The following is a 25,541-nucleotide window of genomic DNA, read 5'->3' as shown; positions in this document are numbered from 1 at the left end:
AGGACGATGGGTTCGATGACGGTTTGGATGTACCGTGCACTATTCAGTGTCCCCTCGACGATCACCAGTGGTGTACGGCCAGTGTAGGAGATCGCTCCCCACACCATGATGCCGGGTGTTGGCCCTGTGCGCCTCGGTCGTATGCAGTCCAGATTGTGGCGCTCACCTGCACGGCGCCAAACGCGCATACGACCATCATTGGCACCAAGGCAGAAGCGACTCTCATCGCTGAAGACGACACGTCTCCATTCGTCCCTCCATTCACGCCTGTCGCGACACCACTGGAGGTGGGCTGCACGATGTTGGGGCGTGAGCGGAAGACGGCCTAACGGTGTGCGGGACCGTGGCCCAGCTTCATGGAGACGGTTGCGAATGGTCCTCGCCGATACCCCAGGAGCAACAGTGTCCCTAATTCGCTGGAAGGTGGCGGTGCGGTCCCCTACGGCACTGCGTAGGATCCTACGGTCTTGGCGTGCATCCGTGCGTCGCTGCGGTCCGGTCCCAGGTCGACGGGCACGTGCACCTTCCGCCGACCACTGGCGACAACATCGATGTACTGTGGAGACCTCACGCCCCACGTGTTGAGCAATTCGGCGGTACGTCCACCCGGCCTCCCGCATGCCCACTATACGCCCTCGCTCAAAGTCCGTCAACTGCACATACGGTTCACGTCCACGCTGTCGCGGCATGCTACCAGTGTTAAAGACTGCGATGGAGCTCCGTATGCCACGGCAAACTGGCTGACACTGACGGCGGCGGTGCACAAATGCTGCGCAGCTAGCGCCATTCGACGGCCAACTCCGCGGTTCCTGGTGTGTCCGCTGTGCCGTGCGTGTGATCATTGCTTGTACAGCCCTCTCGCAGTGTCCGGAGCAAGTATGGTGGGTCTGACACACCGGTGTCAATGTGTTCTTTTTTCCATTTCCAGGAGTGTACATCCATTGCTATTGCCCTGAGAAGGCATTGATTGTGTCTTGCTGCCAGTGTACTTTACATGCGACCAGAATTTCTTTGGATTTTCTGCCAGGTTTCGACACAAGGTTTCGTTGTGGACACTATAAGCATCTCGCATTGAAGTTCGTGCTAATTTCGAGTTTCTGTAAAAGATCTTCTATATTGGGGATTTTGCGCTCGTTTAAAGTTTGCATGCTTTTTTCGTTGTTACTGCAACTGTGTCCCAAACTGTTTTGTGTACCATGGGAGGCATCAGCTCCGTCGTTTGTTTGTTTAATATAAATGTATCAACTGCTATCGATGCTATTTCTTTGAATTCAAGCCATATCTGGTCTACACTTACATTGTTAATCTGGAAGGAGCAGAGATTGTCTCTGAGGAAGGCGTCAAGCGAACTTTTATCTGTTTTTTTTCAATAGATGTATGTTTCGTTTACTTGGAGAGACTAAATATTGCAATTCCCAAATCCTCCAAAACTAAACCCCGCGCTCACTAGTACCTGTATCCTTTTTGATGCTCATTATTAGCTGATTTGTTACTAAGAGGTCAAGGGTGTTTTCACAACCGTTTACTATTCGAGTAAGCTTATGAACTAATTTCTCGAAATAACTTTCAGAGAATGAGTTTAGCACAATTTCTGTAGATACTTTCATGCGGATCTCTGGATTTAAACATTTATTTGCCCAACATATCGAGGGTAAATTCAAGTCATCATCAATTATGATTGTAGAGTCAGGTACATATTTGAAATTACACTCAAGTTTTCTTTGAACCTTACTGCAGTTGCATAATCTGACTTGGGACATCTGTAAAAGGATCCAATAATTATTTTATTCAGGTTGGCAAGGATGACCTCTACCCCTAAGAACTCACGGTAACTATTTACTTCAATTTCCTTACAAGATAAACTACTTCCAACAGCAACAACCACGCCTCTGCTAGCTGTGTTTCGCCTATCCTTTCTGAACACCGTTAGGTTCTTCACAAAAAATATAAATGAGCTTACCTCCTTTTTTACCCAGCTGTCAGTGCCTACAACGATTTGAGCACCAGTGCTCTCTAACATTGCTTGGAGTTCTGGTACGTTCCCAACACAGCTACGTAATTTACAACAGTTATACCGATGGTACCTAGATGTACATTCATCCTGTGTTCAACCTGCACCCTTTGAGACTGAAGCCCTTTTGTGTTTCGGCGAGACCCATAACCTAAGAAACGGAGCAGTTCACACCACACAGCCCCAGATACCTGTGTAGTTGCCTCCTGCGTGTAATCGGGACCTGCCCAATTTAGCGGAACCCAGGCAACGGAGACTTACATTACGTTTGGAAATTTTATGAATAACATATTTATGTCTACAATGCCAATTGACCATTTCCAGTATGTTTCACACACCATGGGAGACTGTATTTCATGTTGCAAGGAAAATAGACCACTAATGTCACACGAAGGAACTCAGGCTGTTACTGTGCAAGTAAAGATTTCTGACCACTTTCCTTGCTTAAACACTGTCTATGTCCCATAATATCAAATCCTTCTGGACAGCAACCCTTCAATATTTAAAAGACACTACTTCATTCAACGTCAAAAGGCACTACTCAAATCATTCAATACTTGCAAATAAGATTTTCAGTGCACTCAGTTGTGATTTGATCAAAGACTTGAATTTCTCTAGCCGTATCTAGGTCACCTACGCATTGAAAAAAAGAATTTTGATTAGTATGTGTGTATGTGCAACAGAGTAAGGAAAAACACTATGCTGTGGATGATCGTGTATCGCAAACACGTTGCCTTATGTCGCATTGATCAGCATTTGCTACTTTAAAATGAACAAACTTGCACTGAAAAATGATCACCTACCCTAATTGTACCCTTTTTTACCCAGACAGTGATATTCTGCTTCCGATGTGACGCATTAATTGTGCCTCAAACTGCCGTAAATTTTTCTATGGTGTGATTATTTTTCTGTGGTGGTAATGTTAGTCCAATTAAAATTACAGTACAATTAACAAATCAGTACAGTTATTTTTACTGGAGAACTGAATTGTGAACGCACTAACAAGCAAAATTCGAAAAATATGTATATTACATCTTTAGACTTTTACGCTAATTCATACCCAATGACAATCGAATTTGTCATACATAATGATGGTTTTACCTTGAGTGTGAATGAACAGTAGTTTTCGTGAATTACTACTTGATACAAATTATGGTGTTTACAAATACCTTGTACGCACAATAAATGTTGTGTTGTGTTTAATGATTTATTTTTGCAGTTTTATGCACTTTGTACTCCCAGTTTCATCTCGTGATGTGTATATTTTTCTTTTATCTTATTGAGAAGTATTAAAGTTTGTCGTGGTACTGGATCTTATAAGTTTTGTGAGAGTGCGAATGGTGGAAATTAGGAAATTGTCTGAAGATTAAAAAGAAATTAATTACGCTTTAAAATGATGAATTAGTGCATGCTATAAACGATCAGTATGTATGAATAGGAAATATGGTTTCATTTGTTGTTGTTGTGGTCTTCAGTCCTGAGACTGGTTTGATGCAGCTCTCCATGCTACTCTATCCTGTGCAAGCTTCATCTCCCAGTACCTACTGCAACCTACATCCTTCTGAATCTGCTTTGTGTATTCATCTCTTGGCCTCCCTCTACAGTTTTTACCCTCCATGCTGCCCTCCAATACTAAATTGGTGATCCCTTGATGCCTCAGAACATGTCCTACCAACCGATCCCTTCTTCAGGTCAAGTTGTGCCACAAACTTCTCTTCTCCCCAATCCTATTCAATACTTCCTCATTAGTTATGTGATCTACCCATCTAATCTTCAGCATTCTTCGGTAGCACCACATTTCTAAAGCTTCTATTCTCTTCTTGTCCAAACTATTTATCGTCCATGTTTCACTTCCATACATGGCTACACTCCATACAAATACTATCAGAAAATACTTCCTGTTACTTAAATCTATACTCGATGTTAACAAATTTCTCTTCTTTAGAAAAGCTTTCCTTGCCATTGCCAGTCTACATTTTATATCCTCTCTACTTCGACCATTATCAGTTATTTTGTAAGTAGGCTGTTTATGTTTTCTCTATGTAAGTAGGCTACGATTAGGACTGTCTTTATGGACTGTGAGACAATTTTAGCTTTTGACCAACATTGTATCAATAAGTGTGTGCATTTGATTTCTTTGTTATTGTAATTATGAAAAATTTTATCAAATCATTATTGGCCACTGCCCAAAAATATTTTGTAAAATTTTTTGTGGGGAGCATGGGGGCTATGTAAGTAGGCTGTTTATGTTTTCTCTATGTAAGTAGGCTGTTTGTTTTCTCTATGTATGTAGGCTGTTTATGTTTTCTTATTGGCAACGTTACGTAGCGCTCAATATGAAAATTACTGTCTGTGCTGTGTGCAGTCTGTGGCTGCTTTGCATTGTTGTAATACTCGCCATTGTAGTGTTAGGCAGCTGGCTGTGAACAGCGCGTAGCGTTGCGCAGTTGGAGGTGAGCCGCCAGCAGTGGTGGATGTGGGGAGAGAGATGGCGGAGATTTGTAGTTCGTCATGAACTGCTATATTTATATATGATGATATCAAGGTAAATACATTGTTTGTTCTCTATTAATATCTTTCATTTGCTAACTATCCCTATCAGTAGTTAGTGCCTTTAGTAGTTTGAATCTTTTATTTAGCTGGCAGTAGTGGCGCTTGCTGTATTGCAGTAGTGGGAGAAACGAAGATTATTGTGAGGTAAGTGATTTAGTGTTTTGTGAAAGGTATAGTTTAATGTTAGTCAGGGCCATTCTTTTGTAGGGAATTTTGAAAGTCAGATTGCGTTGCGCTAACAAAATATTGTGTGTCAGTTTAAGCACAGTCCTGTATAATTGTTCAAAGGGGAAGTTTCATATGCTCCCCAAATAGCAAAACTCCTTTACTACTTTAAGTGTCTCATTTCCTAATCTAATTCCCTCAGCATCACCCGACTTAATTCTACTACATTCCATTATCCTCGTTTAGCTTTTGTTGATGTTCATCTTATACACTCCTCTCAAGACACTGTCCATTCCATTCAACTGCTCTTCCAAGTCCTTTGCTGTCTCTGACAGAATTACAATGTCATCGGCGAACCTCACAGTTTTTATTTCTTCTCCATGGATTTTAATACCTACTCCGAATTTATCTTTTGTTTCCTTTACTGCTTGCTCAATACACAGATTGAATAACATCGGGGAGAGGCTACAACCCTGTCTTTATATAAGTACTTTTTTCATATAAGTAGGAATTAGATGTAAAGGAAATTTTCAAGACACATAAATGAGTATAATCTGTGACAATACTGCAAAGTACGGATTTAGTACACCAGCAAAATTGATGGGTGCATATCGTCAACGGTTTCAACCGTGCACGTATCTCCAATGTCACACAGCACCAAAATTCCTTTGATGCACAGATGTTTTAACAAGTTTCGAGCACAGTTGCATTAGCAAAAATTTAAAACCGGAAGGAGGGGATGATGTGGAAGATAACATTGTGCTGAAAATCTAGAAAACTAGCAGTTCTTCCAGAAAATACTCAAAGATACAGGTAAGCTTCTCAAGATGTGTTGGCCATCCGCTGTTCTGGGCCTCTGAGAACTTGCGACAGCACTGAACATTTTGTCTCAGCAAATGGTTCAAATGGCTCTGAGCGCTATGGGACCTAACTTCAGTGGTCATCAGTCCCCAAGAGCGTAGAAGTACTTAAACCTAACTAACCTAAGGACATCACACACATCCATGCCCGAGGCAGGATTCGAACCTGCCACCGGAGCGCTCGCGCGGTTCCAGAATGAATCGCCTAGAACCACTCGGCCTATCTCAGCACTCAGTAAATATTTATGTAATATAAAATGCATCAGCAATGGCTAAAGTAAACAAACTGTAAGTTAGAGACACAGGACGGTGAAAACGAAGAGTATCTCATTGGTCCCAGAGAGAGAGAGACAGGGAGACAGAGAGAGACAGAGAGAAAGAGACGTGACTTTTCTATAGAGAATGGTAGTACGAAGATCTAAGTTACTGGTTAACCACCTAGAGCAAGGAGACTAGTATATTGTAGGGAGCACTTCTTTCAGTCACCGCTCAAAAGATCCAGCGTCAAGCCAACCATAATTTAATAACAGGTGCAAAACGTGCTACTTCGAGGTTTCCTTTTGATTAGCATTCGATCAGAAATCACTGAATCATCGGGATTCTCTGCCTTCCATGTTGATAACCACTGTCAGCCTACCATGCCATCTTGACTCATAAATTAGGGAAATAGAATATTTTTGGGCTTATCTTTACCTAGGCGATAATGAGAGTCATTGGTTCCATCAAAGATTGCTGCAGGACCTGATGAGATTTCTGCATTGGCAGTGTTTCTAGCTGCAGACAAACCGTATTCCAGTTCCCACATGGAGAATGGAAGATTGTAGTCTTCCTCATTATGCGCGAAGGAACCCGAACTTCCTCATCTCTGCAGTCTGATGGAACACCTGAAAAGCAGGAGCTTCTGCAGACGATGTAGTGGCAGTAAGGAAGTGTTCTGCTAAAACCTGAGCCATGTCATCTGGCGTGGTCACCGAGAGCCCATTACTTGACAAGGCCGTAAGGGGATTTGTACTACTACTCTTGCCCGAAATCGATCTTATTGATTCCCAAACTTGCGCGGTGGAAGTGGGCCGATTAATGCAAGTCGTTAATTTCCTCCAGGAAGCCCTCTTCCCATCTTTTATCACTTCCCTCTCAGATCTGAGGCACGAAGATTTTCTGTAGTTGGACAATGTTTGAAATTCCGCAGAGCTGTTCGTCTGGCCCTGATTGCCAATCGACAGTCTTCATTCCGCCAAGGTACAGTCCATCATCTGAGGTGGTTACCAGATTTATGGATGGACTCTGCTGCAGCCTGTTGCATCTCACAAGTGATATTGGCCACCGTCTTCTGTGCACAATCATTTTGTTCAAAAATAGCCTGTCGATTGTACTGCAAGCAGTTTGCCCTTGGTATCACCCATCTGCATGGTCTCCTGTCAGCCAACAACCTAGTCGGCAGATGGAGCCACACTGGGGAGTGGTCGCTAGGATGTGAATCTGTACCCACTTCCCACTGAAATGAATCTGCAATGTTTTGATTTTATCCATACTGGATGGTAGGTCGTGGTTGTGATGTCAATGTGAAAGAAAGATATCGGCTCAATCACTTGTTTATAGTGTAAAACACTAACATAGAAGCTTGACTTCCGAAACGCGTCAATCATCAGAATAATAAAGAACCTTTTAAAACTCGCTAAAACGGAACATGCACCAAGCTCAATAAAATTCACAATAAAATTAAAACATCTTGGCTGCTTCCCTTGTTGCAGACGTGTCTTCTAAGGTGCATCCCCACATAGTCGTCAAAATATAAAAAAAACACTAAATGGTGTCGCCTATGGTGTTAAACACCTAACCACATGGCCCTCTCCTCTATCGTCGTAAACCACCCGTGCGTCTTCGTCGAAACCACACACCACACACCACACAGACAAACACGACACTGAAACGCGAGTGAGCTCACGCGCAAGTAAACAAGGAAGTCACAGAGATGTCTACACAAAAAGATAACGTATATATGTTTCAAGGATCTCATGAAATGATGGTATCCTGCCAATTGCTAAACATGTAGTTATTTAGTATTCTGATGATGGAAGCTTGACTTCCGAAACGCGCCAATCTTAGTGTTTTACACTATAAACAAGTGGTTGAGCCGATATATATTTTAACATTGAGTCTGTAATAGCTGTGGAACAAACGTGGAGGTCATTGGCTGAAAAAGACCCTGTAGCTACAGAAATGTGTGTCATCTGACCTGCGTTCAGAAGGCAGATAATCTCAGAGTGGACGAGTCGCTCGATCATCCTACCCCTGTAGCAAGTGGTAGTCGGGCCCCACAGTACATTGTGTGCACTGAAGTCCCCCACAAGGCGGAATGGCCGTGGGTGTGCCCACAAGAGTTTTGCCAGTGCGTCTGCATTCAAATCTTCATTAGTGGCAAGGTGCAAAGAACACTTTGTGATATAGAAGGGTGTAAGAACTTTCACAGCATTTGCTTGTATGGTCGTGGTAAGAGGGACAGAAGATAAGTGTCATCTGTATATGAAGTCTTCATATATGAATTTCGCCGAGAAAGCCTGCACTCGCAAGTGTCATCTGGTATCAAGGAAAACAGCCACTCCTCCGTTAGCCCTGTGTTAAGTAGTATCGTCCTTCCTATATGTGTGCTAAGCATGTAATGCAGGTGTGTAAGTGACTTTAAGAGGCATTTCTTGTAAGCAGATGAACAACGGTTTCCCATGGACCTGGAGCTGTAATTCTTCCAAATGTGAGCGATATCCATTCAAATTATATTGTAACAGGCGAGTTCCTGGGAAGCCAGTGTTTATCGATGTTTGTTCTTTCCTTTCTCCCTCAAAGGCGGTTATTTACCGCAGAGGTCATGGAGAACGTTAGCCGGTTCCCTGCTCTCTCGTTCTTCTCACTGGAAGTCCATATTCTCAAGAGCATAGTCCCATCAGAGACGAAGAGAGCTCTTCCATCAGAAGGTTGAACAACCTTTTCTTGGACTTTGAACTACTTTTTGAAAGACGTTTTTCATTACCGATGGGAGGGGGTGGTTGCCTGGGTTGCGGGGACAGCCTTGTTGGTTTGTGATGTTGGGTAGTGGTATGTGTCTTAGGTGGTCAGCCCATTGTTGATGGCTTCCGAACGACTTCAGTTTCAAGTGGAGGTCCCCCCCCCCCCCCCCCCCCCCCCCGCAGGTATACTGACAAGTGCATGTGTTCGTACTTAAATCTGTGGTCTGAGTTTGTGTGGAGGCATCACACTTAAGGGGTGATGCAAAAGTAGTAGCAAAAACCGGAGGTTGACAGCTTTCAATTTTCCTTTCCTCGTTGTAACCTCAAAGTTTCTGCACTACACTGGGTGGTCCCCAGAGCAGTTTACACATTTGAAATTGTAGAAGAATTGCCTGATTCCTGAGCTGAGCCTCCACAATTGCCACACGTAGCCCTCCAATTACATCCTATAGTGGTATTTCCAAACCTTGACATCTGTAGCATCATATTAGGTTAGAAACAAACAGGCGAACCCTAAGACGGATATAGCCGGCAAGGATTTGTTAAGTTAGTTCCGGAATACTAAACGTTAGATTGAATGTTGCCGATTTTTCCAATTTGCCATAGTTCTGCATTTCCGTGACGCTCATATTATTCCATTCTTCACGTAACTCTGCGGAGTTTACGTCCATTAGATCGGGGCAGGTAACCACACCGTTACTAAAGTTAAGAGTACTATGCAACTCACGCACCATTGGGTAGTCACCTAAGGCCCTATATCCCAGGAGCTTAGATATTTTGTAATGCAACACTTCTTGTTGAAACTACTAATTCAACCAATGTTATTTGACACTTTTTAGACACTCAGCAATATCTTCCAGTGCCTTGTGAACATAGAAACGGTTCCTCCAGCTTCTGTGATTACAATCGAAGTGTTATGACACGCTAATGCTCTGTTAGTATGATTCTGAGACTTTTCGGGAGGACTGACCAACTGGGCTCTCCGTGATGAGTGGGTGTAGGTACTACCTGATGGTACATCCGTCCTGCCAGTAGCAGTAGCTTGATGAGGCCGTTCCATAGGGATTCCACGAGATGCTAGGGAAACAACCATCAACCCAGGCAGAACCTGCGGATTCGTTGTCGTTTCACAGACAGGAAGTCTTGTGAAGTAGTTTTGAACAAGTTTTCCGAAAATATGTCGAGCGTCTAGTTCGAGAGTCCATACATAATGGGAGTGTTTCAAATCTTGTAGCTATGAACAAACTTGACCTTATCGACTGTGTCTGTATAGATACAATGTCAGTGTGTCTAAACGATACAGCGGTCGGCCACTTAACGGTTGTAGTGAATCAGTCGTGGTCGAAATAAACTTGGTGGCGAACACGATTAACTCATTCGGATGATATTAAATTAAATGACATTTGATTTAATGATATTACTTAATTGATTGTAATTTACCCTTGCATGGTGTGATTGAATTAATCACTGGTAAATGTACCAAACCAATGCTGGTGAGCTAGGTATTTGCTTCTGTAAACGGGCCTTTTAAACAATTCACTGACATTTAAATCTCGCTCTTTGAGCATCACGTAATCGTAAATTCAGTGTAGGCTACGTACAGGAGACTATCAGGAAAACGTGTAATTAATTTGTACTCAGCAGGAACGGCCAACAAGGCACCCAAATATTCATACTAACGGCCCACAATTGCATTGCCGGAACAGACTCCGTCTCGTTTTCGTGACCCACACCGTTAGCAGCGCAATAAGTGACCAGTAAGCAACAATCTGAATACGACACCAGATAAGTGAGGATACTAACGTTTATACTGCTCTGCAGCACAGTTTTTACAATAGAGCGTCTATTTAGTGCAGTGGTTTCCTTGTAGCATTACCCTCTGAGAGCAATCACATATCTGCTAGTACCCATCAACTGGTAGAACATTTTTAATAGAGTTATGGAGCAGCTGCCAGAGCGACACGAGTGCTACCTAAAGTGCTTCTCAGAGAAGAAAGCTAGCTACTCGCATGGAGGGTAGTCACTTGTTACAAGACATGGTTTCTCTGCACCAGTCCTCTCCCTAGCAGCACATGGCTTCACCCACATACTGCACCCCCATTTCAAATAAACTATACACAGTTTGTAAATCACATCATTGCTGGACTGTTTTACTATGGGAATGAAAGCGATTAGCAAAATTCAGGCTAACAATAATAATAACAAAGATTGTAGGCCTTACAGCAACATAATGGTCATATCCGTAGTTATTGTTGTATTCTCAATTAGTTCGTTTAGCTGCTACCAAGTGAATAATGAAGCCTACTGTAGTCTATTGCGAAACTATCTACAACTCGGAGGTATTTCATGTGATATTTAAGCATATTTTATGTATATATCTGAATTTGAATTCTCGCCAGACGTCATGGACGTCAAAGAACCCTAAAGGTCTGTGCAGGACAGCGCCGTTACAAGAAGTTCCATGAACGGCAGCTTGCTCTAAGTATAGGAAAATGTAAGGAAATCCAGATGGCTAGGAAAACAATCCTCTAATGTTCGGATACAGCATTAGTCGTGGACTGCCTTACATATATAGAAGTAACATTGTAAATGTGAAATGGAACGAGAACAGAAGGACAATAACAGGGAAGGCTAAGGATCGAAATAGGTTTGTTGGGAGGAATTTAGGAAAGAGTGGTTCATTTGTAAATGGTGCTGCGTACAGAACACTAGTGCCACACATTCTTCAGTATTGCTCAAGGGTTTTGAATTCGCAACAGGTCAAATAAGAGGAAGACATCGAAGCATTTCCGAGGCGAGCCGTTTGGTTTATTGCTCGTGAGTTTCGTTAACTGAAGTAGTTCTCGAACTCAAATGGGAAAGCGATTGAGAAAATTTAGGGAACCGGATAGTCAAACTGACTGCGGACCGATTCTACGGCCACCAACGTACATTTCCCGTAAGGCTTATTATGACAAGATCAAGGAGGGCTTGTATAGACACATACGAGAGAGCGCCTTTTACCTGTCGCCCTATTTGCAAGTTGAATTGGAAAGGATACGGCAAATAGAGGTATGCAAGGTACCCTTCGCCACTCACGATATCGTGGCTTGCGGAGTAATTACTGGATGCAGATGTTCGTAGTGGGCCAATAGTGGCCCACGGCTAAGCGAGGAGATAGTACGGTGCAATTAGTCCCAAAACCTCAACATCCAAAGTGAGAGTCTCCTTCCAGTTCCAGAGTGTTTCATAGTGTCTATATATTGGTTGGTAAAATGTTACACCATTTTAAGTGACATGTTTGGGGGAATGGGCGAATAAGTTGGTAAATTAGTAGTTTTTATCAGTTTTTCATAAATATTTCGCAGTTTAATCTGCATTCAATTGTGAAGAATAATAGCCCTGTGCACAATTTTGCTAAACTGAACGGTTCCAGAGTTACATATGGTTTCAAAATTAAAAATGTTACGTACTTTCTACATGTTTTTGTATTTATATGACTATTTTTCAAATAGTCTTGTGCTTTCTCAAAGCAAATTGTGATTTTAGTGGCCGGTGGTATGTTAGTGATAAGCCCTTGAAGGAACGAAAACCTCACCACCATCTCAAGGGACGCTACTTTTTAAGGCCTAGGCCATATAAACCTGTGGTACGGAGAAACCCATTCTGAACACTCTCTGGACAAAGCCACATTAAGAATGAGTATATCTCCATGATAAATTATTTTAAATTATCAAAATATGATATAATTATATAACATAATTAATATACATAACACTTTTAATCAAAACGTTTTTAAAACTGAGGCTTTTGGAGGCTTTTCTTTAGAAAACAGGTAGATTTGGTTATATGTTGCAACGATATTTTATTGAAATTTCTAAATTTCAGGAATTGTGTTCAGGAGTAATATTGAATAAAAATGTAGAATGTTAGATGCGACCTAACATTTATGTATTCATGTATGATATTCGTGTTCCTGTTAACATATCCTAGGGCTGAATAATTACCACATACGCAGTTTAGACCCCTCTTTCTGCACTCGCAGTTACGGACGCATACGTCTCTCCAAGCACACGCAACGAGGGACAGTAATTCCGAGGCAGCTGCAGGTCGTACTGCTCGTCTCAGGTGTTCGCCAGTCTTCTTCCATCCGCACTCGAGCGTATTGTTCTCCTCATTCAGCCACTGCTGCACCTCGTAGGGTGGTAGGTTCTAAACAAATGCTGCCTGAAAGCTGCTGAAGGGGGAGGGGGAGGGTGGGAGGAGAAAGGGCAGCCAACTTCAACAACAGCCTGCAAGTAACACTGGTGGTGAAAACAATCTAGATCAGAAGTTTCTTGCGAAGAGTGTTGTTGACTTTCACTTTTCTGTACAATGCAATTTTCACCTTCTTGTATATAGTTGATACAGTGTCTTTTTCTTTGATTGACATTTACAAGGATGGATCTTCTATTTTCACATCAATCTTAGTGGATGACGTGATCAGCGTAAGTGTCTTCATCTTTTGTGTTTCCTTGGTTGTTTCCATAAAATAAAACAGTGGCTGGCCCATAATGAATAACTATGTAATCTGCCTACTGCTTGAAACCTGTCTGTAGGTAGCTGGGTGTCGCCAGACATGTCAATGAAGGAAGTGACCCCAATCAATTTTGTTGGACACTCTGAATGTGGTGTGATTGATGATTCATTTGGATCTGGAATCAAGCCAGCCATTATTGAAGACTTGCTTCCCTTCCTCATTAGACAGATTAGTCGTATAAGGATGGAGGATAAGCACATAATACGGATCTAAATATTTCTTCAAGTCTCTCATCATTCCTTACTGTGCACACCATCTGACATAAGAGAGTGTTATGGTTCACACATTGTGTTGTTGTTAATTATTGTAAACTTGGCTATAGAGGACAGTGATTTAACAGCTAACTTTCCTTTCCAGTGTATCTCATTGAATGTTTGGTTCTCAATCTCTTTCAATGCTAGTGTTTCAACATGAAGCGCTTTATCAGAGTTCACGTTCTTAACTGCTACAACCTCTGTCGATAACGGAGAGAGTTTGGGTGTTTTAGAAAACGGATTGTGTTCCTCAGTCCAAGAAATAAAAGTTTACAAGTTCTTGCAGTTTCGTTTCTGCCTTGCCCCCTGTAGCTCCACGTTGAGCTCTGAAGAGATGCTGCACACACCTGCACATTCTACCATTGCTTCTCACACCAGAGAACAAGCTGGCATGGACTTAATTCAAGTTGCAATAGTTTCCGCTGTTATTCCTCTGCCTCCGGCCAATCCACAAATGCTATTCGAGGATCTCATTGAAACCGGTTCAATGGTTATGTCACTCCACACTCCAGATCAAAATTTTCAAGTACGTCGGATGGTGAAATAACCACAGTTAACGAAGAAGTCGTTTTCTGGTCTCATTTTGTTGTGAAGTTCCAGAGAGTCTTGCAGGTAAACACGTGCAGATTTAGTTGAGATAGATGAGAGAGTTCCAAACGTCCTCCATAGTTCCTCTTCCATTCATCATCTTTGCTTCTTTAAAGCTGTCACCAATTTATATGACAGTTCTTCAAGCTGCCACAAAAGGGACCAACAATGGACGAATCATAACACCAGTGACTTTTGATCAGCCTTTGTACGCTAAATGTACTGTAATAGTAGCAAAGGCACCTGATGATAGCCTATTGAAGTCGGTCTTCATTCGGCTAGGAAGTTTTCACTTGTTAATGCATTTCCATGCAGCCACTCCAGTCAGGTTTACATTCATCGGGGCCTTCTTGCCAGGTACGACACAACCAAAACAAATTAAGTGTTCGGCCTTATTTTCAGGGAAGCCATTTTTGTAGCAACTGTTCTCGACACCCAGATGTACTTTGGCCTCTGTATGTTTGGAAATCAAACAGGCCTCGTTTTCAGCGTGAGCAGTAAAGGGAAGTGTCAAATAATTCATGACTTCCTGGCTACACAAAAAGATGTAACAAATAATTATCAGTCCACTGGGTGACGACCGATTGGCTAAGACTTAGGTTTGTCTATTCAGTCTGTTTACTCCAACTCAAAACAAAGATAATGCAATCTGAAATTATCTAATACTGAATAAACTTCGATGGATTTATTCTGCACAGAAATTGTACTACTTTGGTGTAGCTGAGAACAGCTGAGAAGACTGGGATTCTGTTTGCCAAAACCAGCGGGTACAGCAATACTACACCCCTTTTTCTATGCTGAGGTGACAGTCGTGTTGCAAGCGTCAGCAGAGCTCTGACGTGCGGCACCTGTAATTCGTTATCACTGGCCCGAAATAAGCAAAGTCGTGGGCTGGATATGTGTTGGATGGATTGCAATTAATCTCTCATGGGGCCCTGAAATATCGGTAGGTGCCAGCATGTGACACTCGCATTCCCCAGTCATACCACTGACCAATTTCATTCACTCATACGGCAGTACACACAGGGAAATCGAAAGTCAAGGCGGCAGACCTAATACGAATAAGATTATAAGATTGTCCTCGGCACAGCGAGTTGTCTGAGATAACTAAGGTCCAGACTGCTGATACAATTAAAACCAATACCAGTGCAAAGTCACGCTCAGGACGAGTGTCCCAAAGGCAAGTCACTCATAACGAGAGTTGCGACTAGAATATCCTCGTCTGACTGGATTCTCAATCTGAGGACCCAAATTTTTCCGCTCCTCTCTTTGCGCCGACCTCAGTAAACTCGTCAAAAGGAGTCACGCAACTGCTACCGCGAGCGTTCCGTGCCAATCACAAGACTCGACGACCTCCATGTCTCCCTTCTAATTAGTCTGCTCTACGCACCGGCCAATCCCAATAAAAGTTAATTATATATATATATATATATATATATATATATATATATATATATATATAATATGTGTGTGTGTGTGTGTGTGTATGTAGCTTGAAAATATTCCGACATCACATCAGAAACAAGTGAAGAACTTGGTGTGACGTTGGAAGATCATCTCAACTGGGTAAAAAATACTATCACAATGTGGCAGAACACATTCAATTGAGTCCCTGATTACAAATAGTTTCGAAACGTTTTCCACAGGATGTGAACGTAAACTTAAGCAAGCACTCGTTCTACCGAACCTCTAGTATTGAGATGAAGTTCAACGACCCACGAGTGGTAAAAACACATGATTATCAGACATATTCATGAATGCCTATGTGCGTTACATCTGCAACATCCATCAGTACAGCCTGTCGGCTCTTCATTAGCTCAGTTAGGATCGTTGTGGCCAAACAAGTGACGGGTCTACCGCACGCAGTGTCTACTTTACAGGTTCCGCAGTGTGCCGGCTACCCACTGCCTTCCATTAGAGAATAAACACGACGTCGCAATCGAAACACAAGGTCCATTTATCTAGTATCCTAGCTGTGCCATCTCGCAATATCCTTTGCTTTTGCCACTGTCCGCTTCTGGAAGGCGCTTCGCTGCATAATGAGAAAAATTCAAAGTCTTCCTGATTTCAAGGGGAAGATTGCGCACTCCCTTTTTACATCCCCAGTAGTAAAGTATAATGCCAATATCCCGTCTTTCAAAAAGCATAGCCAATGCTCCTGTCTTCTTCCAGTCATGACCCTATATCACTGCTTTTCTCTATGAATCACGCCAATCTCTTCCTTCATATTATTTAAACATGTGTTATTACTTGCTTCCTTCCCTCCCTTCTGCATTCCTTTCTCTCATGCCTACTGCTGCTAGCACTGACAATTAAAAACCCACATCCCATAATTTCTTTTATGCTATTTATCATGTGCGAATATTAACTTTGTAAATGTGTCTTTTTTACGTGCACTATTATAGTTTTCAGATTCCAAATGCAGTATTACGTGATTATTCAGATATGTGTCGTGTAAAGTTAGTGAATCACCTGGTTAGATTTGAGAGAGAGCCTAATGTCCACATCCGTATGACAGGTTAAATAAGTGAGTGAATAAATAAGTTAATATTTTTAAAAATAATTCATTATCTTCAAGGCATATAACCCTTCTGGTTAGACAACCGTACCATACGGTTTTAACTTGTCTCCAATATTATCTGACATTTCTTATAGATCCTTTCCGTCATTTCATAAGGTAGATGAGATTTTCAGATCTTAAGATTAATCGCGTCTTGCTCCAAGATTTTCTGCTCAGTTAATCCGACCAGATATTTAAATTTCTATACGACATTAATCTCCCCTTTATTTAAAATCATCTATCACTGATATTTGTAATGTATTTTGTCTTCTCAAAGGAAACCTGTAATCTTAGTTTCTCAGCTATCTCTGTTAGTTGATGAATCTTCGTGATTGATGAGTTAATGTTGTTGAATAAAATGGCTGAGTTTGGATCCTAGTCAGAATAATTATTCATTTCCATCCATTTAGCCCAATTCTCGAATGATCTTTTCCAACATACAGATAAAAAGGAGTGGAGACACTTCATCGAGTTGTTTGATACTAGTTTCAGTTTTGGAAGCTATCCGAGTTGTCAACGAAATTCACTTTTGCCCCTGTATCGATCAGAACCTGTTGAATCATCCACTCCAATCCTTCCATAACTTTCAACAGTGACTCACTGTCAACTGAGCCGTGCACGTTTTTTTTTATCAGTGCATACGACCCCACAGTAGTACCTAACAGACATTTCACGCCTGATAATGTTTGTGAAGTAGAAAATCTGCTGTAGGCAAGAACGTCCTTTCCTGATGTTAGCCTGTTACTCATTAGTCTGTTTATTATGATAATCTTCAATTCAGTTCTGTAGTGTTTACGAGAGCATCTTCCATAGAACACATACTAATGTAATATGCCTTCAACGGATGAACACCTTTCGACCCACCATTTTATGGAGTTGGCGGACTGGGGCCGCAGCCAAACGGAGGATATCCGACCAGATCTCTGTATCTCCTGAAAGAGTTCAGCTGGTATCTTCAGAATACCTTCAGAATATCTTCATTCGCCAGCTTCAGGAACTCTGAAACAATTGATTCCTGTCTACCTGCTACATTATTGCTTAGGCCATCCATGCTCTGTTGAATATCTGTCTTAGCTGCGTGGACGCGCGTTTGTCGCTATTCGAGTGGCTTGTCGTATGGGTAATCTCCCTTTTGGTTCATTCCAAGTACGCAGTTTTATTAAACACGCTACCAAGATATTAGAGTATTAGCCTATTAGAATTTTTGTTCATGCCCAGCATTCCGTTTCTTTCTCTGAAAAATTGACTGGAAATTGATACACTTTCAGCTTAGAAATGAAAATTTCTGTGAAAGCGCTGAAATTGTTCTTTATAATATCCTGATCAATATTTTCCATTTGTTATTTCTAAATTAATTGTGTTACATGTCTAATCACAGGGTCTGCGTGCTTCCGACATTTACAAAAGGAGTTAAAATCTTCATGTTCCTTCGGGGAGTTTAATTTTTTCAACGAGTGTGTTCTACGTACGTAATTTTGGTGCCAGGTCTAGTTGAACCATCTACGTTTCCGTTTCCGACCTTTCAAGATTGAAACATTAGCTGCTTGTTGTACTCTCTACTGTATTGTACTGTCTGTCCAGTTGTTATACTGAAATGTTAGTTGCTGTTGGCACTCTCCCAATAAATGTTAGCTGATTTTTAATCTTTTCATATCATTTCTGCATTTGTTTTTTCCAGTTGTTGGAATTTTTATCCTGTAGAGGTAATTATCAAAATGATACTTGGTAACTCTCTGTACTTTAATATTCTTAATTTCCTTCATCGTATTCCTTGAATGGGGCATTTGGACGATTTTCCATAGTAAGAGTTTCCAAGTGGACGCCGTGTCTCCTCCTTACTTAGTCTGCGTTAGATATTAACTAAACTTTCGACACAGTTCGACAAAACCAAATTCAAAACGTGTTTTCCTTCCGTGCGTAGGATGTTTTCCTGTACCGGTTCATAATTTGCTTCTATTCCACGTCAGTTTACAGTCGTCGACAAAAATCTTAATATTCTTCGTAGTTATTTTCGCCTTCTCCTTCTCTAGGTGGTCCCAAAATTGTTCTATTTTCTCTGGACTATGGCTGTTGTTCTCACAGATGAGATGGCCGCATGTACATTGAACAGTGTGTAGCCGCCTCCGGCAGCAAAGAATGAGTATGGACAGTTATTTGATCCTCTACAAAAATTCACTACTGCGTTGATAGACTTATTATTTACAGAGAAATCTGTCCAAACATTGATATATCCATGCTTATATTCATGGCATCCTTTTTTTCATAGATCGTATACCCTACATTGACAATAACGTTTTCGTCCTGATAATGTGTACCTTGAAAACCAGGATTGTGATGTTTTGGTAGTACAATAAATTGCAAATACCTCGTGTTTACTAAATTTTCCCAAATTCTTCATTTTTATTGTACCGATGTAATAATTTTGTTTCGTTTTCAACTTAGTATTTCTCGATGCGGAGCATGCAAGTTTCTCTGACTTCTCTAAGAATGTAGCGTCAAGCCAAAAGGATTCAAAGATATGCTGGCACTCCTAACAGTGATGGGTTTCTGCCTACAGTTGCCACCGGGATTAGTGGTTTCTTTTTGATGACTTTCGATGATGTCTGATTGTTAGAGAGAGGTGGGTCGGATTTGTTCCTCCCCGGTAGTAGATTCAACGTATTATGCCATGACACGTGGAGTTCGTTTGCTCTATACACCTTTGGTACGAATGGTCCTCTTCTACTTTAAAAATCGTTGACTTTTTTCATCTGTAATCCTCGAAAAGTATGCTTTCAAGTGGCTACCAGATGGGACAGCTTGACCAATTTCCTTCTTCGCTTCTTCTTGTTCTTTCTTTTTTGTGACAGGCAGAGCCTGGTTTCCTAGTCTTGGGCCAAATTGTGGGATTGATTGTTTGTATTATTATATGGTAATATGTTTGTTATTAGTAAAATCTGCAATTCATTCTGATTCAGCTAACTAATCCCGACATAGTTGCAGTTGATTCTTAGTGATATTTAAGGCGTTGAAAGTTATGACTATTTTATTTCCCTGATTATCTGGCTATTTCAATCAAAGATATAGTTGACTTTAATGCTACCAGAGGCATCATTCTTTATCTTAATTTCACATTACCATCATGTTGTACATTGAACATTCCTGAGAAATTAATTGAGCTTTTCATTAAAGTGTGCCATCATATTATTTTATCACTTTGTTCATTGTTAATTCATTACTTGCTGTTATGTTAGTCTTATCACTGACATGTATTGTGGGTTTTTCAGCCCAATGTTTTCTTTACTCTGCTGAATAATTTTAACTGTCGCCAAGAGAGGAGGACTCTACAATGCGTGTGTCTGGATGCATACTATGAAAGCAGGATCAACTTTATGCTGTCTGAGGAGGGTGCATTTGTGCAAACTGGGGATGATAGGCTGTTCTTAACATAATCCTTCTAAAGGGGTTGTAATACACTCCTGGAAATGGAAAAAAGAACACATTGACACCGGTGTGTCAGACCCACCATACTTGCTCCGGGCACTGCGAGAGGGCTGTACAAGCAATGATCACACGCACGGCACAGCGGACACACCAGGAACCGCGGTGTTGGCCGTCGAATGGCGCTAGCTGCGCAGCATTTGTGCACCGCCGCCGTCAGTGTCAGCCAGTTTTCCGTGGCATACGGAGCTCCATCGCAGTCTTTAACACTGGTAGCATGCCACGACAGCGTGGACGTGAACCGTATGTGCAGTTGACGGACATTGAGCGAGGGCGTATAGTGGGCATGCGGGATGCCGGGTGGACGTACCGCCGAATTGCTCAACACGTGGGGCGTGAGGTCTCCACAGTACATCGATGTTGTCGCCAGTGGTCGGCGGAAGGTGCACGTGCCCGTCGAGGACCATTCGCAACCGTCTCCATGAAGCTGGGCCACGGTCCCGCACACCGTTAAGCCGTCTTCCGCTCATGCCCCAACATCGTGCAGCCCACCTCCAGTGGTGTCGCGACAGGCGTGAATGGAGGGACGAATGGAGACCTGTCGTCTTCAGCGATGAGAGTCGCTTCTGCCTTGGTGCCAATGATGGTCGTATGCGTGTTTGGCGCCGTGCAGGTGAGCGCCACAATCAGGACTGCATACGACCGAGGCACACAGGGCCTACACCCGGCATCATGGTGTGGGGAGCGATCTCCTACACTGGCCGTACACCACTGGTGATCGTCGAGAGGACGCTGAATAGTGCACGGTACATCCAAACCGTCATCGAACCCATCGTTCTACCATTCCTAGACCGGCAAGGGAACTTGCTGTTTCACCAGGACAATGCACGTCCGCATGTATCCCGTGCCACCCAACGTGCTCTAGAAGGTGTAAGTCAACTACCCTGGCCAGCAAGATCTCCGGATCTGTCCCCCATTGAGCATGTTTGGGACTGGATGAAGCGTCGTCTCACGCGGTCTGCACGAACGCTGGTCCAACTGAGGCGCCAGGTGGAAATGGCATGGCAAGCCGTTCCACAGGACTACATCCAGCATCTCCACGATCGTCCCCATGGGAGAATAGCAGCCTGCATTGCTGCGAAAGGTGGATATACACTGTACTAGTGCCGACATTGTGCATGCTCTGTTGCCTGTGTCTATGTGCCTGTGGTTCTGTCAGTGTGATCATGTGATGTATCTGACCCCAGGAATGCGTCAATAAAGTTTCCCCTTCCTGGGACAATGAATTCACGGTGTTCTTATTTCAATTTCCAGGAGTGTAGGTGCTACCGTACTAAACTAATGGCTGATGGCTTTCCTGTAACAGCAGATATTTTACAAGATATTCTCAGATCTCCTGGACGGGAGTATCATTTTGCAAAAAGACTGATGTTTGTTGAGGGCAGGACATAGTCAAGAATATGCTTACACTCTTTTCTGTGGTTACCTGGCTGAGAGCTTAAACATTTTCGTAAAACTTCTATGAGCTCGCTAAGTGGAGGAATTGTCCAAAAGCTTTCCATAGTACTGGAAGTCGTCACGTGCAGAGGTAAGTCTGTGAGCTCCGTGCACATCACATTGATTGGTTTCTGATCCGTCGTAATCAGTGGAATTACTTTTATGAGACAGAATACGTGTGAGAATTATTTTTTATAAGCAATGTCCGGACTTGCTGCTGTATGATGATAATTTTTATCTTTTTTCCCCTTTGGCTACACATTTATTTCGGCTTAACTGCCATTAACAAGTGACCTGTTCTACAATGTGGGTGACGTTACACTCATTATACATTTTTTTGTTGTAGTAGGACAGTATAGTCGAAACAGATCTGTAGAGAAGGGGAAGAAAACAGAAATTAATATCACACAGCAGCCAGTCTTAACACCCCTTATAATTATGGCACATGCTGACTTACACTACTTACATTATCGTGTATTACGAAAATGAGGCAACCAGTCTGAAAGTACTCGCAGTTTCAATGAATAAGGGAAGTATATTTAAAACATACTCCTTGTATGTAGTATCTCTTTTACAAAGTGGGCCCCTAATATTCTGGAGAAAGATTCATTTAGTTTTCAAAATTAACGCACGCGCGTGCGCGCACACACACACACACACACACACACACACACACACACACACACACACACACACACACACACATGCTCACGCATAATCAAATTTATACCAAAATTAAATTACATAATGATTGCAACTTGCTGCGTTTTGTAGTATTTTAAAGGGGATTCAAAAATATGAAACACCCAGCAGCATATTTATCAAAAATATAACGTATATCAGCGTTCCTGTACGTGCAGACATCGAAAGAATCCTCAACTTAATTGCTTCCCACGTCTAATTGCTGTCAGGCGTCACAGAGTGGACAGAAAACCATCAGAAAACTAAGACTGATGACTCTGCATTTTACAAGCCCCAGGTGGTGTGAGGTGACGTCACATGCATTTTTGGCCAGTCGACAAAATATAACATGCTTGGACATTGCGAAAGTATTGACTCGCTATCTAACAAGGTAACCATCACAGATGTAAATGAATGGTCTTGATGATATTTGGTGGAGGTGGTGGTGGTTAGTGTTTAACGTCCCGTCGACAACGAGGTCATTAGAGACGGAGTGCAAGCTCGGGTTAGGGAAGGATTGGAAAGGAAATCGGCCGTGCCCTGTCAAAGGAACCATCTCGGCATTCGCCTGAAACGATTTAGGGAAATCACGGAAAACCTAAATCAGGCTGGCCGGAGACGGGATTGAACCGTCGTCCTCCCGAATGCGAGTCCAGTGTGCTAACCACTGCGCCACTTCGCTCGGTGATATTTGGTGGAGCTGTATTAAGTTTCCTCTGGTATAAACTGAATTTTTCTACAAAATATCGCACCACTAACAATAAATTTGGAGAAATTAGAACGTCTGTTACAACATAAATTAGAGCCATTCTCTTTCCACATCCATCCATATGTAATAAAGCTGCTTCCTGGAACGCCATTTTTATGAAATATGTTACACAAAAGTGCTGTAGGAGTATTTTCAACATATCTAATTGAAATACGTTCATGTTCATTATGCTTCTAATTCTGTGCTTAATGTAGCTTCTCTTTATGTTTCCGAATGATATTGTACTTTAAAAATTCATGATTTTTAGTCTTTGTCTACCATTTCACACATGTGTAAGATATGAACTGAAAATAATTGGTAACTCTTTCTGATAATGCCAAATCATTACAGTAATGATAACGTACAAGGAAAAGCTTGACACAATATTTGTCAGATATCTTTTGATGTGATCAGACGTTGGTTTATCAAATTTCGATGGTGTAACGAAAACATTTGGGGCTTCAAGCAAGAGGTTCTCGAATCTTCGCTGCAAACTCTCCATTAAATCCTTATAAAGGAACGGAAAGAAGATAATGCGTTAGCAGGCCGCACAGGTTCTAAGCTAAATCGTAAGACTCTGAGTAACTGATGACAATGATTGCAAAATGGATGATTTTGCCTGTAAATTGTAAAAAGAGACTTTCGAGATAATTTTTGTCGCTTATTTAGTTTCTAGTTATAAGCTGTTATTCTTCATAACAAAATTGCGTGTGTCTGTTTGAAATTGAATAGTGATTTGGGGCTTGCCTTGAAATTCATTAACCTTACTTTTCTGGACAACCGCAGCTGCTCACAGCACGTTAGTCTAAACGAGCATGTATGTAACTCTGCTAATGCTGATTTCTCATTACACTCACGTATGAGTAGTGCCAGACCACTGTTTCATTCCAATATTCCTATTCAGTTTCTGTTGTTACAGTTTGCTATGATTTCTTAGATCAGTGACATAAAAAAATTTATTCATTGTCTGCCTCTATTCTTCTTAAGATGTAAACAACGCTGAAATACTATTGAAATTTACTTTAGGGTATCATTTAATTTGACACTTGAATCGTCACAAACCTTGTGTTAAAAGGACCCTCAGCATTTTTAAATTGGGCACTCATTCGAGTAAATATCAAACACAGGAAAATTCACGATAGAATAATATTGAAAAGACTCAAAGAATCTAGTTCCTTAGTATCTTCATCCTCTGCTGATGCAAAATGATTGAAATTCACAAAGAACTAATGGTTCTACGGATTTTTTTTACATTTTATATCAAAATACATTCACGATTTCACATTCTTCTCTTTCTTGTGTTCCTGTACCAATAACTCAACAACACGATCTTTGAGGTGGTACACTTTATGAGAGGAAACATCTCTCATACTAATATGTAATTTGTTTATGTTATTTCGTACAATGCATTATTAATTAAGCGCAACACTGAATTCCACAGATATAATTGTAAAGTCAGGCTGGCAAGCAACGGATAATTCAGGCTTTAAGTCAAAGGTTTTCACTGCCATTATCGTGACTAAAGTTTTGTTTTTCACCCCAGATAACTAACTACATTTTCCTATCTCACTGTACTTCTGAAGGAATCCGTGTGTAGTGGAATAAACAGACAGCTCGCATGTAACACTCAAAAGGCGACATTTTGCTACTGCATTCCGTTGAAAAAATTTCAGTTTGTCAACGTTTAAGACGACAGGCAAAGATGACCCACCAAACGTACGACGCCTGACACAGCTTTCTCTCCTGAAATCACAGTAGGAGTCATTTGACACTGTCCCCTAAACACCTGCAAACTTTTCGTGAAAATTTGACTAAAATCCACTGCATTTAACGAGACACTTAAAAATCCGCTTTTGATAGTAATAAATAAAAATATACTTTAAATGGGCTTTTCTCACAGAACAAATTTGTTAATTAAAGTTTGGAATAATATTCAAAGTAAGTCGTTTGGCAGTCACGGACAAGAACTTGGATTTAATTTGTATTTTTGAACCAAGGACCTGGATCATCAACAACTGTTGCGGTTCTGCTATTACAGGTGCACATCTGTAACTCAAAATATTCTATTCTCTTGTATGAAAAATATCTTTCCGATTACGTGTACTGGTAATTTATGACTTTCCACAGTCTTCATTTTTGAAACGCTTTGGCTCCACAACAGTTTAACTGATAACAATATCCATTCTTCAGAACCCTTGATGCATTGTTTAAATGTGGGACCTGTTAGGACAGTTATATGTATTTTGGGGCGTTAGTGGGAGACGGTTAATAAGTGCTGGTTGTTTTGGTTGTTTCCTATTACAGGGACATCCTGCGGTAGGCATATGGATCCATTTAGGGGGGGTCCTGCACTTTTCCGTTTCTGTGTCTTTTGTCCTCGCGTCTCTCCATATTTGTTGCTGTTTTGGTGTCTCATCGGATGGTTGACTCTTTCCCTTTTTTGTTGTCGTGGTCAGTCAACCAGTCTCCGGCCGTCATCTTTTCTTCTATTTCTTTCTGTCTGGTGTTCGTCTGTACTCTTCTTTTCTGTAGTGTTCGTTGCCTAATTTGTGTTCTTTAGCACCTGGGGGGGGGGGGGGCACAGTCTCCTTCCCCTTGGGGTTTTACCTGCTCTGCGACTTAGTCTCGCTTGTTTTTGGAATGG

This window comes from Schistocerca serialis, chromosome 6, assembly GCF_023864345.2.
Source record: "Schistocerca serialis cubense isolate TAMUIC-IGC-003099 chromosome 6, iqSchSeri2.2, whole genome shotgun sequence".
In the NCBI taxonomy this organism is placed as follows: domain Eukaryota; kingdom Metazoa; phylum Arthropoda; class Insecta; order Orthoptera; family Acrididae; genus Schistocerca; species Schistocerca serialis.
This window is presented reverse-complemented; position numbering follows the sequence as displayed.